The following is a 15,707-nucleotide window of genomic DNA, read 5'->3' as shown; positions in this document are numbered from 1 at the left end:
TTTTTTTTTTCCTGGAGTCTTCTAGCATTTTTACCTTGGCAAATTTGGGGATTTATCTCTCATTCCTTGTGCCTCATGCAGTTGAGAAAGCATAAATTAAAAAAAAAAAAAAACATAAAAACCTCATTGTATGAGAGCTGACTTTGTCCTCTATTTTCCTCTGAGAGTACTAAATTGACTAGATTTGGGGGTTTCTTACTTGTCTATTTGTTTTAGCCTGGAAGTTTGCTCAGGGTCTCCAGTCTGACATCCTAGTAGAAAAATAAATTGCAGGCTATGGATTTAACTTTGAACAGAGAACCATTCTGTGTGAAATTTTAAGAATCTCATGCTCCCATAGTAGCTTTATAGGAAGTACATGACATTGCCATTTATTCTTTCATTTTTTGTGTGGGTATTGTGAGTTTGGCACTGGTTTGGAAGTGTGAGACAAAAAGATCATGAAGCCTTTTCAGGGCTTTCAAAAAATAAAGTCAATTTTCTAATACTTGGAAGACCCACTTTCTTGGTTCTCTTCGAGGAGAAGCACAATTATACTGCAGTGTCGGTTGTTCATTTGCTTATTATCAGCACATAAAGAGGGAAGTATGCAGAGACAGTAAACGTGCTGTTTCCACATACCTTATGTCGTCAGGTTAGGCACCTGCTTTTGCTTCTAGATTCCTCCTGCTTGCCTGTTTTAAAGATGCCGTTTTGGCTTCTGAACATGTAATTGATGAAAGCTGTACATGCAATTTTCAGACTCTAAACTGGCTAATGTTCTAATACTTTGTTAAATCTCTTCGTAATATTTGGATTACAGTCATGAAAATGAAAGAAAAGGTAATGGTGAGAGAAATTTGCAGGCTCTACAATGAGAAACTAGGAAATGCTAATCATGTGTATAAGTTAATTGGATTTTGAAAAGAAGCAAAAATGAGAATGTCAAAAGTAGATTAAGTTCTGACTTAATCAGGTTAATATTAATTCTGATCAATTTACCTAATAATTTAGCCCCTCTCTTCCCTGAGAAATGGCATCCCTGCTTATATCTGAAAGGTATGCAGAACGTTAGCATATGGTACAGGCATCTGTACATTGCAACTATGTATTGGAGCTGCCACTTTTTGGTTTGGGCGAGACTATTTTAGGAGTTCTGACATAATGGTAAACAAAGCATTTACCAAAGACTTACCTTTGGACTCATGATTTAAGTCAAAGAGAATTATAAGGGTAGAGGACCTCGGCTTAATATTCCATGATAGGAAACAATCACATGCAACTTCTATGAGATTACATTATGGGCCTTTTTAATATTTGAGCTTATATTACCTCAAACCCAGAAAATTATAAAACACTAGAAATCTTGATATATTTTAATGTCCTATTGAATTTAGTTTTTCAGATGAAATTACTCACTGAAGTTTTAATCTTTCCAAATTAAGCAGCTAGAATAAGTAATCTTTATCAGGAAGAAGATCTGGAATAATTATTTAGGAATGAAGCTAAATGTATTATTTCACTGCCAAAGTCAGGTATGAGGACTTGTACAAAACTATAAGAATAGGAAAATAGGAAGGGGGGTGAGGGCAGAAAAACTACCTATCAGCTGCAATGTACACTATTTGGTGATGAGTACACTAAAAACCCTGACCTCACCACTATGCAGTTCATCCATGTAACTGAAAACCACTTGTGCCCCTAAATCTGTCAAAATAAAAAAAAATAGGAAAATGAAACTTGAAAACAATTATTACTCTGGGGCCTTGAATTTTAGCTTCTACTTACATCCTCCCTTCTAGTAAATGATGCATTCTAAATAAGCATAAGGGCTGAATTTTCACACATAGGTGAATTTTCCATTTCATCAAAGTATTTTCTCAAGTGCCCCAAAATCCTAACATTTTAATAAATTTTGATGGAAGGTATCACATATTTATTTGTGTATAAGAGGAAGTGAAAATAATAAAAGATTTTTTTTTAGTTTGAAATCAATGGAAATGCTCCAAGCTTATGTACAGATAGCAGTTGGACAATATGAGTCGTCCATTACTCAGCTGAAGAATTTGTGGTGAGTAATTCCTGGTAGCGTCTTTGAACCATGCAAACCCTTTTCTTCGGTTTGATGATAAGGGTAGGAAAAAAAAAAAAGCAAGAGTTGTAACAGGCAGGGGTCTCATTATCTAAAAAATACTTTGAAGATTTCCAGTTACCCAATTATCTAACTCACATAGTGAAATTCTGAGATCATGGAATATAGAAGAGAAAAATTTGATGTTAGGATGAGGAAGAATATGTAAAGAATGTGTCTGTTTGAGGTTGGATGTTCATGGGCTGGGGTTGAGAGGTGGGACCTTAGAGCCAAAGGACTCCTGGAGATCACTGCAAGAAAAAAGGGTTGGGGAACCTAAAAGAAGATATAGAAAGGCATGATATACAAACCTTCTTTACAGTTACCCAAAGCACAAATGCCCTGTGCTTTGGCCCTTTTGTGTTCAAATTCACTAAAAGTTCACTAAGTGGTAGGCAGATGTGAATCTTCCATTGAAAAAATTCTAAGGGGATTTAAAATTTTAAATAATGAGTTTTCTTAATTTTAGCTACCTCCAGAATTAGTCAATAAATAATCAAGTAATTAAGCTCCAAATTAGTGCCAGTGTATAAAAGAAATAATGCAAAACTAGATAATTTAGAGCTAAATGGTTTACTTCTTGAGGTGTTACAGGATGCCAGAGAGGGAAAATTCTCAAAGTTAGAAAGAATGGGAAAGCTGCATCCAGGAAGTGGGATTGTAACTGGCCATAATTTAGGTGTGCTCAGAAGGAAAGGAGAGATTTAAGCTACAGAGAGCTGTTTCTCAGCACAAGTGAATGGGGTATGATTATAATTGAACAGTTTACTAAAAGCTGTAAGTTGCAAAGTTCTCATTATGTTTTGCTGGTCTCTAAGTAAACGTCCTATTTCCTAGTGGCCAAGAGCACAGGTTCAAATTTATGTGCAAATTATAGCTCTATCACTTTGTAGTTTTGTAAAATGTTAATTTACTTAATTTCCCCGTTACACAGCTTCCCAATCAAGAAATTGGGGGCAAAAAAGTATTTACTATATAGGAGGCTAAAAAGATATAAAGAGATTATCTGAAAACAAATCCAAAGGCAAAGTAACAAAAACAAAACAAAACGGCATGTGCATTGTGCCTGAGTTGTAGTAAAGATGTTATTCCACTACTCTCAATTCAGAGGCTTCCTGCTGATCGTAATTCTAGATGAAGATGTATGTCTATCTATTCTAATAGCACAAATTCTACCATTAAAATATATCCCTATGAATTATAGCTAGACCACTCTTTATAATGTTTATAATGGCATATACACATAATGGAACATACTACCTCTTTCCTTATCTGCCTTGTCAATTCACTTATTGAACAAACATTTTAAATCCCTACCATATTTTATGGCACCTTTTACCTGATTAGTGAATATAAAATGGTTGAATCATAAATAGCTGTGGGGTTATTTTTAGGGGATATGTTTAGTGGCATATCAAAAAAGATACGGTGGCACCTGTATTATAGCCGTGTATACCACATTTGTGTGTATTTAAAAACCACACAGCTGTTTCCTGCTATAGATGCCACTGAGCAATATATTTTTCAAGAATCCCCTTCTTATATTGTATTCAGTCTCCCCCATTTTTTTTTTTTTTTGGTAGAAACCATATCCACTTGCTCAAATCAATAAAACCTGGAGTTGTTTACTATTTCACTTTATTTATATCCCATATGTGATCTGGCAAAAATAAATCAGCTATTTGTGTCCTCAATATAGCTACACGATTTGTTCATTTCCCTCAATCTCTGCCACAGCCTGTGTGGTGATGGTCACCATCCTCTCTCATCTGGATGCTACGACAGTTTCATACCACAACCCCCTGCCCCTCCCCTGGACTTCCTGTGGTCCACTTCAATGGCTACAAAATAGATCCATTTAAACACAAGTACTATTACACACTACTCTTTTTAAATCTCACCCATGGCCCCTCTTTCCACTTAATAAAAATTGAAGTACTTGAAAGCCCTACTTAATTTATGTTGTATATCAAAGTTATATTTCTCATGATTCCCTCCATTCCAGCCCCAGGTTTATTTAATACTGCAACCTATGTTCAAGTCCCTTTTCTCAACCCTCTGCTATTTTTTTTTTTTTTTTTTTTGAGACAGAGTCTCGCTTTGTTGCCCGGGCTAGAGTGAGTGCCATGGCGTCAGCCTAGCTCACAGCAACCTCAAACTCCTGGGCTTAAGCGATTCTACTGCCTCAGCCTCCCGAGTAGCTGGGACTACAGGCATGCGCCACTATGCCCGGCTAATTTTTTCTATATAGATTTTTAGTTGGCCACATAATTTCTTTCTATTTTTAGTAGAGACAGGGTCTTGCACTTGCTCAGGCTGGTCTCGAACTCCTGACCTCGAGCGATCCACCCGCCTCGGCTTCCCAGAGTGCTAGGATTACAGGTGTGAGCCACCGCGCTGGCCAACCCTCTACTATTGATATAAAACCTTTTGTAGTTCTTTTTATTCTCCTTACACTTATCATCATACATACATACATATACAAATACATGCATATATATGCACACACATGTATATATATATTATTTATAGTTTTCATAGATTAGGCAAATATCTAACATCTAGAACAGTTCAGGTCATAATAAGCATACAAAGTATTTTGTGAGTTCATAAAAGAGTGAATTATGACTATATGCTGATTGTTGCTAAACAGAAGTACAAAATGCTTTTTGATTAATAGCAAAACCTCACTGTCCGGAAAGACTTAACAAAGAAAATAGCATTAAGCAGAAATTTGAAGTAAGAATAGGAACCAGCTATACATGGGAGCCAAGTATACAAGGGAAATGAAAAGAGAAGAGCCTATTTCATAGTCTTAAAATGGGAAGAAGTGTTACCTGTTTGAGGAATTCAAGGAAATGCATACTGGCTCACGCTAGTAGAGTGGTGGGTGGCTGATGACATCACTGACAATTTAACTGAGAACTTCCTCGAGCCTGCGCCTCTTTTGAGCAGGTGCACCTTTTATCTAGTATTCTCAACTAATTGAGACTGGGAATCAGCCAGCCAAGGTGTTGTGGAGACTTCTAATTAGTTCGTTGTTACTGAACAGCTCAGTGTATGTATCAGAGGGTCTGAACTTGGTTGGATTGCCTGCAGGTGAGGTAGAGCATGAACAGCTTCTATGAAGCTGTCTCAGGGATTCATAAGAAACATGACAGTGGCTTGGACAAATGTAGGGTTTCTGAGGATAGGGAGAAATGAGTGGATGAATGATGTTTGGAAATAGAAACCACAGGGTTTAAAGATGGATTGGATTTTATCAATTGGTCTCACTTGTGGAATGTTGAGCGTTAGAGGTTCCTTTTCTATAGCTGCTTTCCTGAGCTTCACTGATGGATTAATTGCTCATTCTGTCCTCGTAGGAAAGGTGTTGCTTAAATGATTTTCATTCTGCCTTTAATTATGAGAGATTATATAAAATAGAGTTTAAGACTACAGGCTTTTCTAAAGCTGGATCCTAATACCGAATTTTGCCATTCACAGGTGACCTTGGGGAGGTTATTTTTCTTCTATTAACCTCCATTTCATTATCTGTGAAATGAAGATGATAACTCCCTCATGGAATTTTTGTGATTATTTAGATGATGCATATAAATTATGTAACTTCATACCAGCCACCTAGTAAATTCAGAAGACATAGCAACTCTTACTCTTAATAAGAATTTACATAGCTTTGTCCATATTAAGTTGTACATTTCCAAAATGTGGAAAGTCCATCTTATTTATTTAAACCCAGCATGATATCAAAACATTGCCTTGTCTAAAGAGGGGCTTAAATTTATGTGAGGTTGAACTACATAAAAATGAGTAAGGACTAGAAAACTTGAGCAGAATTATGCAAGAATTCCCAATTTACTCAAAACTGCCTCCTATTCCCTTCTCAGCTCACTATTCTCTCTGACCCCAGAGAGCTTTCCATAAATGACCATTAATTTCCCTTCTGCTGCCTATGCATGGCCCATCAAGTATATTTAATACAGATCTGTCTTCAGAATGCCCATGCCATGTTATTGACAGATAACCATTTTCATTTCCAATTTACTGGAGAGATAATATAAACAAACATATTTTAAGGCAGGTTCCCATCTTATATTAGATATTTTAGGAAATGATCTTTGTTTGATTTGTCTCTAATGTAATATGGAAGTAGCAGTCTCTCTCCTACTCCTAATGATTCCTTATGTTAGCTGTCTGTTCGCTTTATCTTAAACTCAGGTGTAAGTATTGGAGAGGGTTTCAAAAGGTCCAATCCCCTGCTTTCAGGGAGATGGGATAGATTTTCTTCCACTTTTTATGTCACGTAATGCAAAGCCCAACAACATTCAGTGCCCTTCTCCATAGTCCGACAGCTGATAAGAGACAGGGTGACTTGCACCATGCGTCCTGCCTTGTGCATACAGCACCATGCAGTGCTCTATGCTTGATGCTAGGACAGAACAAACCTGAGAATTGGTCCCTCTATGGTATAAGGAAAATGTATCAGTGTACCCAGAGCCAATCTCATAATGAAAGTTATTAAGCAGAAGGACTTGCCCATCAATGTGGATCTCTTTGAAGGAAAAGTCTGACATGGATTTCTCACAGGGGCTAATGCAGTCTCAAAACCATTTGATGTTTTTTTTTTCTTTTTATGTCTGATTATAAAAGTTTGAAATATAAAGCTTCAGCATGAAAACCCTGACATAGCCTTAACTACTGTAAAACCAGCAGGCAAAGCTATAATAATTCCAGCTTTATAGTATAATCTGAAATTGAATTACTCTCATTTCATGGCAAAGTCAATATTGCTAATGGATTAGAAACATGGTTGATAAAAGTATTGTTGAGTTCATATTTGGGGAATCACATGAAAAAAATGATTTCTCTGTAGTCTATGGCACTTGAAAATTGGCACTGATATGAAAAGAAACTTCATGGTAAGTAAATGCTCAGAGGTAAAGATAAATGAAGCAAAGTGTGTCTGATTAAGCAGTTGCAAATTTTTCTTGGCATGTCCTATTCTACTGCCAAACTACCACTGGAAGACTGGGCCCTAACTGTGAAAGGCCTACTCTACCAAGGTGAAAGTCACATCAAAAGTGTACTCATGAAGAATAAATTTTGTGATCTCCACAAGCATTTTCTCAGCGTCCTGTAGGAATCTGTCAGTTGGACAATAAATTGAGAATCCTAGACAAGAGATTAAACTCCACTACTTCTTAGCTCTGTAAATTTGGACAAATCATCCTATCTTTGGGTTTATTCTATTTACCAAATAATGGGGTGGTCTATAATAATGTGACTATTTTATGCTTCTCTTATTCTACATTTTCCAGTAATGCAAAGTACCATAACTACCACATTTAAAACATCCCGTATTTTCAGGTGTTGATGATCAGCTTGAAGTCTTTTTACTCCAAAGAAAAAAGTTCTTTATTTTTCTCTGTCAAAAAGCAAAAATATCTTAAAGATTAAAACCAAATTTCTGAGAGACTAGAAGTTCCCTATATCCATAATTAACCAAGCACTACTGCTGAAAGTTTTCTTTGGAGAACCAGTTCTAGCTATAGCATACCTGCATCTATCTTCTGAAAGCGAGATTCAAACATCCTATTTAGCTATATCATGTTGCCAACAATTTCACATTCATCAAAAAATGTCAGATCATAAATAAGCCATTCATAGCATCTATAGTGAGTGGTAAGAGCCTTAAATTAGGGTTAAGAATCTTCATCTCAGTTCCTAGTTCTAAGTGTCTTCTGTGCCACACTTCCTCTCTACATAACTGTTTTCTATCTTTCAAAACTGTGTAAAATGCTGCCTGCCAGAATGTGACGTTTTGTCAAAATGTATAACTTGAATGTAATCATGATGAAATAATCATAGACACACCCACACAAACACAACTACACAGAAATCCTGTTTATCTTCAAAAATTACAATGTTATTAAAGACAAAAAAGGCTGAGAAACTGTTATGAATTAAATGAGACTATAAAGTCATGAAAACTAAATGTAATGCATGCTTCTGGATTGGAGCCTGGACAGAAAAAAAATCTCGTTAAGAACAGAACCAGGGGCCGGGCGCGGTGGCTCACACCTGTAATCCTAGCACTCTGGGAGGCCGAGGCGGGCAGATCGTTTGAGCTCAGGAGTTCGAGACCAGCCTGAGCAAGAGCGAGACCCTGTCTCTACTAAAAATAGAAAGAAATTATCTGGCTAACTAAAATATATGTAGAAAAAATTAGCCAGGCATGGTGGCACATGCCTGTAGTCCCAGTTTGGGAGGCTGAGGCAGAAGGATTGCTTGAGCCAGGAGTTTGAGGTTGCTGTGAGCTAGGCGGATGCCATGGCACTCACTCTAGCCCAGGCAATAGAGCGAGACTCTGTCTCAAAAGAAAAAAAAAAAAAGGAACAGAACCAGAACTATTTGTGAAAGCTGAAAATGGACTGTCTATTAGACAACAGTACTATATTAATGCTACACTTTCTGAATCTAATAGCTATGCTGTGCTCATGTAACGATTCTTGTTCTCAGTAGATATATGCTCAGGCATGTAGACTGAAGGATTATGATGTCTACAACTTACTCTCAGGAGTTCAACAAGATATTACAAACAATATTAAGAAAAAGAAGAATTAAAAATATTAAAAATTAATGAACCTAGGTAAAATGTATATAGGAGATCATTACAATGCTTTTGAAAAACATTTGTAGGTTTAAAAATTATTTTTAAATAAAAAGTTTTGAAAGACATCTGTTTAAAAAAGTTTTTAATACCTTAATTAAAATATGAATGTTTCCTCCTTTGAAAACTATGATATTTTAATGTGTTTAACTCTTAAATTTATCTAAAATATATTTGTGTTTACATTATGTGCTTACTAGTAGAATGTGAATACCTTGAAGATAAAGTCAGTACATAACTCTTTTTTGTGTCCTTTCAGTATTTAATAGAGTATTTGCATATAACATGAATTCAATGCAATAATAAATTGATCAAATCATTCATTCAATTCAAATCTATTGAAGTGTACTATATGCATCCACTACAGCAATTTTTACCAATTTCAATTTCTTAAAAATTTCTCTCTATATATGTTCTACAACTACACTTAGAAGACTCATCAACAAAACCTAAACATTAAAAATTGATGCTGGGTCATTCCCCTCAACTAACTGAAGTTTCTACTTGGCTACCTACTCATCTTTCCTCATGAAATGTACAGAAGATAATGCTAAACAAAAAGGCTCATTTTACTAATTGCATTTCTGACTGCATTCCAAGGCTTTGTTCTGGTCATGCTTCCTAATCATAAATTCTTAACTATTTTGTTAACTCTAATGGAACTATATAATAACTAAAAAAAATCTTAATTTCTAACCTGGTCTATTTCCTTGAATTCAAAGGATATATATTCAATTATTTACTGTGCATCTCTGTAATTGGCATTTCAACTTCAAGGTGTCTAAAACTGAACTCATCGTCTTTCATCATAAAAATGCTTATTTCTCTATATTATCTTTTAAAATAAAACTTAGATATTAAAATAGTTCATTCATGGAAAAATGTACACAAATAATGATTGCTCAGACATATTACCATAAAGTAAATATACCCATTAAATGCCACCTATGTCAAGAAATAAAATATTATGAGAACAATGAAAACCTTCCTCAGGCCTCTTTCTTTTCTCTAAAGTTAATTATAATAAAAATTATAGTTTTAAGTTTTTATTTAATTTTATTCATGCCACAGAAGTTAATTCTTATAAGCAAAATAAACTTATATGATCCCTTTATGTCTGATTATTCATTTCTACTTAGTGTCAATGAATCAACACTAACTCCTATTTTAGGGTTTGTTGTTTCAGTGGAAGAATATTAACCAATTCTTGGCTGGAAAGTTTGCTCAACAAATAAGGCTTATGGGTAGTCATGCCAAGCCCATAGCTTTCTTGAAGAACCATGCTAAAAATATTTCCTTATTTGTCTCTTGATATTTATTCTCTCAATCTAGAGAGAAATCTCTAGAAATTGGGAGCATTGACCAGCCCTCCTGTTCCTCCTTTAAAGATTCCTTCTCATCATTTAGATATTAACATAAACAATCTATTCAACATCCCTTCATCAAACCCTTTCAAGACCCCTACTACATGACAGGACCTGGATTAGTTTATAGAGAAATATTATTGTTTTTGGAAAGTTTATAGACTAACAGTAGAGAAAGAAGTAGAATATATTCTCACAAAAGTGATTTGATTGATTTAATTAAATTAAAGGGTTTAGTGGACTCAGATATGTGGTAACAACATCAAGATTACTTGGAGAGAATTAAAAATCCCATACCAGACACTGAATCATTCCTCAATAGATACTTGTTGAATTGAATGGTATGTTTGCATTTTATACACTGATATTTTGCTGTAACACATAAGATTCAAGAGAAAGATGAATGTATACTCTTACATCTCAAAAATGAAGACATGTTAGGATTTTACACCGATGTGCTCATCGATTAGAATACTTAAAGGTACTTCTTATTTGTGGAAGTGAAAATAAAATAATAGAATTTCCTATTGTGATAGAAAAATTTGTCTTTAGAATTAATGTTAAATGATTATTCATGCTTGTCCTCTCCAGTATTTTAGGCTTTGGTGGAATTTTAATAATGTACATGTTGACATGCAGTTGTGCTAGTAAAATTCTATTAGTAGATTGTATAGGTGGTGAATTTATGCTCATTGATATGAAATGTGAGTTTGGGAAAAGAAAATTTAACTAATTGGATACATTGTGCAACTTGTAAGATTTATTATTTCATTTTGAATTCATTAATTCTATCAAAACTCATAGATATACTTAATACAATTAAACGACCAGGCTATTTGCTATTATTTGGTAACCCAAGCATATTTTCAGGACATGGTTGAATGGATGAATTGATCTACCAATCACAATTACACCTGTTCATTGGTCTTATAAGAGTGCTAAGAAATTCCATTAAGTAATTTCAATCTGTTCTAATAAATGAAAATTAAATCTGAAAGGCTGTTGGACTTGAGACAAGAGAAGATAAGAACAAACAGTTTATTTTATTTTTCAAGTTTGTCTTTTGATAGTTCTTACATTTATCCAGTGAAAATAATAAAGCAGATATCAGTCTGGCACAAAAGAGAGTAGAATGTAAATATTTTTTCACATTGTAGAACAGTATTATTCGAATACGTACAGAGTTTTGAGATGTTGAACAATTGTTCTCTGTGCTTTCTGCATAGTGAAAAAACAAATAAGACTATTATAAAACAGCAAAGATTACAATTTGATGAAAGGGTAGAGTTCTTGAATTTCAGTGATGTGGTCAGGATCATGTAGCCCCATGTGTCCAGTAACAGTAATACAGACTCAAGTTACTTGTCTGGGTCGTCACTGGGGTAAAAATGACTGTCAGGGGTCCAAGAATAAGATGAATAATGAGATAAACATTTATGAGTTATACTATGTTATTTAATAGTATAAATGGATAAAGAATACATATATTCTGTTAATATGTCATATATATACAGGTGGTCCCTGACTTAACAATAGTCTGACTTTCAATTTTTTGACTTTATGATGGTGGTAAAGCAACACATATTTATTGGAAACCGTACCTTGAACTTTTAATATTGATCTTTTCCCAGACTAGCAATATGCAATACGATACTCTTTCATGATACCCCACATCAGCAGCAAGCGCAGCTCCAAGTCACCCACATCATCATGAGAGTGAACAACTGATACTCCATAGTGTACTATGTTGCCAGATGATTTTGCCCAACTGCATGTTCTTAGCATGGTTAAGGTAGGCTAGGCTAAGCTGGCAAGTCCAGTACGTTAGGGGTATTAAATGGATTTTAGATTTATAATATTTTCAACTTACAATGGGCTTATCAGGATGTAGCTCCATTGTAGGTTGAGGAACATCCATACATATCTATACTTATACATCTATATATGTTCAGTTTGGAATGCTTTGAGTTGCAGAATACAATGCAAAACAAACTGAAACAGAAACAAGTAAATCAACTAATGTTTTTGTTTGTTTCTTCACTCAATAAGAAGTCTTAAAGCAGTCAGTCCACATCCAGGGCTGGTTTTGACATTCAGTAATGTTCTTGGAAGCAGAGATATTTTAACCTTTTTGCTACAGTAGCTTTAGTACACAAGCCTTCATCCTTATGCTTACAATTTTCATTGGTCAAGATAGGACAGATAATGTTGTATCATTTGAAAACCCCTATATCTCAGGGTCTCAACACAATCAAAGCTTATTTTATTCATGTCAAGTGCACTGTGAATCTCCTCGGCAGCTCTTTACTACACAATAACAAAACAATCCAAGTTACTTTAACCTATTGGTTGTGCCATTTTAGTACAATGTTTCCATGTTCACCAGTGCAAAGGAAGAAAAACCAGGAGAATGGCACTGGGATTTTTCACTGCTTCAGTGTGAAAGATATACATGTAATTTCTACCCATATGTCATCGACCAAAATCAAACATACAAGGCAAGAAGTAAAGTTTTTCAAGTGCCCATGATGCAGGGGGAGTTGGATATTGAGAGTAATAGTAATACATACTTTATCATCATTTGGTTACAATATGATAGCTGTACCTTTAACCTCCAAGAGAGTGTGGTCGGGAGAGGCGAAAAAGAGAGCAAATGAAAGAGAGAAAAGTAAAAAAATATGAAATGGGGAAGAGATCAAAAATATTTTTCCTTAGTTACATTTACTTTTTTTTATTTTGAGAAGCACACTACTAATAGGACAGACATTTCATAATAGAAAACTGGGTTGTGCTATTTTACACAAATAATTTTGTAAGAATCTTTGCTTCAGAGTGCATTATATAAAGTGTTGTCCAGATGGTGGTGAATGGGCTATTTGAATTGCAAACACTAAGACTGAATTTTCATTTATTATCTGGCTTTTGGAAGAGCTAATCTCTACCGCACCATCACGCCAAGGTGCTATGTATTAATGTTGGCAGCATCAAGATCTTAAATAATGGGATTCACAAAGGTTAGAAGCGAGTCTTCTCTCCATGTATCACTGTGGGCCAAAATTATAGAACTCACATATACATCAATCACAAGATGTTAGTATCCAAGGAGTCAGATAAGTTAGGATTTACAGTGTGGAAAAGAGCCAGAGAAATTGCTGAGAATGAGGCTTGAAGGGTAAACACTGCAGAACTGTGTAGACCCTGGTCTAACAGCAGCCTAAAAAAGAGCATGTGAATAATTGATCTGAAAGGTCCCTAAAAGCCTCAAGTGACTTTTAAGATGGAACGTTTTTGCCTTTATTTCTACGATCTACAGAATGGCCAGCCTCTTAATGGAAAGGTATGTTTCTGGTCAGCCCCGGAGTGCTCTAGCAAATGCCTCCATAACATCAGATGGAGTGTTTTGGAGAAAAGAAAGCACTGAGAGAGAGACAAATACTTCTGGAGACAATTGGGACAAGAGCCTGCCATTTCTCTCTATACATGTTTTAAAATGGCAAGACTGAGAAAAAGGCAATAAATACTTGCAAGTTTCTAACTCCAAGGCCTCAAAATGTAAAATAGTGTTCAGTCTACATTGTAGAGATCAATCATGCCTATTGTGGAGGTACTGGAAATTAGAGATTTTCAAACAGAAAATATAACATACCATGTTAAACATAAACATGTCTCCTGAGTTCTGCTTTGATTGTTCTCTGTTTAACCTTTATACAAACTTAATAGAGTCCTTAACTGATAACCATTAGCTAGCAGGGTGGTTGAACATAAATGTTCTATAATCACAATTCCTGAGTCTGATCCCTGGTTCTGTTACTTTGTGATCTCGTGTGAGTTAATTAAACTCTCTGAGCTTTGAATTTTTTCTATATGAAAAATTATAAAAATAGTACTCATATGATAGAATTCTTTTGAGGTTAAAATATAAATACATTTAAAGCTCTCTATCGTTATTACTATTATTGAACCTGATGATCCCAGGAACACATTATCTAAGGAGATTTCCAATATCAAAAGCAAAGCTTGCCCAGAAATTATGTTAGTGAGACTGGAAAATTTAAAAACAGAGTGAAGGGCACAAAAGGCAAACAATTCTGGTGTTCTTTACAATGGCAAGTCTGGTCTATATACTAGTACAAAAAAGATATTATGATAATCCATATATAATTTAATTCTAATCAAGCAATAAAATGTGGAAATTCTTTGAAAACAATTGAATATATTGCTCAGTTTTGAATTTTTCCAGTGTCTTAGAGTTGAAGGTGACTGAAGAGGTCTTCTACTACCATTTTCTTGATGTTATTTTGAGAATGAAATAATAAATAAAAAGATTTTCTCTATTTTACCTTGAAATATTGAGGCTCCTTTAGTGTTCAGTTTGTCAGATTCAAATACTTATCCATAATGTATCTAATGGACTGGAACAGAAAATCAATGATATATGAGTGTGTACATCTGGCCACCTTGGTAAAATTGAAGTTCTCAGAATCAAGGATATTGTTTATAGCTAGGGAAATCATACGCATTTTAAACATTTTATTTACTGTGATAATGCAGTTGTATCTTCCCCTTGTATCATGTTTCTTCCAATTACTCTGCTAAGGTACCTAACAACTTTAAAATCCATTAAAAATCACAGAAAGCTTTGCCATTATCATTAGTTAAAATAAATATGGCTCCCTCTTCCCAATTTAGTTCTGTGTCAGGTACTGCACTAAGCCCTCTGTGTACAATCTTGTTTAATCCTCATATCTGCTCTACGAGGTTAGCATCATCTCCATATTCTAGAGAGGTTGAATGATTTGCATCATACCTCTCTATCCCAATGCCAGTTTTCTTAGCAATTGTTCTAGTTGAAACCATTTCCCCCTTGAATACAGTGCCTGCTGGGCACATAATGATGTTTTTGTTGAGCATTACTGGTTGAATAAATTAATTAATGGAAGGGACTAACAAACAAACAGAATGATTATGCTGTTACCATGAAGATTTACCAAACTAAAGTGAATGGAAGATTTATGCAATTTACAGTACATTAGATCTGGACAATTTTAGAAAAGTCAATTTTTAAACAAATAGACCATCTAGGCTAAGGCTGAGAAAAAAGGGATATTTAAAATATTCAAAATAAATAAAACAGTGGCTATTTTTTCTTTATTGTGAATATTAAGTAGTGACAGGTCACTAGAAACTTCTTCTTTAAAAATAGTTCCTTTACAAAGGTCTTCATAGTCAAAAAGCTGAAATAAGCTCGTGTATACAGAAATACCTCATTCTACTGTATTTTGCTTTATTGCACTTTGCAAAATTGTGTTTTTTTACAAATTGAAGGTGTGTGGCAACCTGCATAGTGCAAGTCGATTGGGGCCATTTTCCCAACAGCATGTGCTCACTGCATGTCTCTGTGTCACATTTTGGTAATTCTTGCAATATTTCAGACATTTTTATTACTATAGCTGTTATGGTGATCTGTATTCAGTGACTTTTGATGTTGGTATTACCATTGTTTTGGGGTACCATGAACCATGTCCATATAAGACAGTGACCTTAAATGATAAATATTGTATGT

At 34.8% G+C, this 15,707-nt stretch overlaps 1 long non-coding RNA gene across 1 annotated transcript in view; it reads right to left on the bottom strand.

Moving 5' to 3' along the window:
- The window catches only part of LOC123636459, a 332,338-nt gene that overhangs the window by 297,294 nt on the left and 19,337 nt on the right, over positions 1-15,707 (bottom strand). The gene's annotated exons all lie outside the window — the stretch shown is intronic.

This window comes from Lemur catta, chromosome 4, assembly GCF_020740605.2.
Source record: "Lemur catta isolate mLemCat1 chromosome 4, mLemCat1.pri, whole genome shotgun sequence".
In the NCBI taxonomy this organism is placed as follows: Eukaryota; Metazoa; Chordata; class Mammalia; order Primates; family Lemuridae; genus Lemur; species Lemur catta.
Note: the sequence above shows the minus strand (reverse complement) of the source record. Positions and strands in the feature narration are given on the sequence as shown.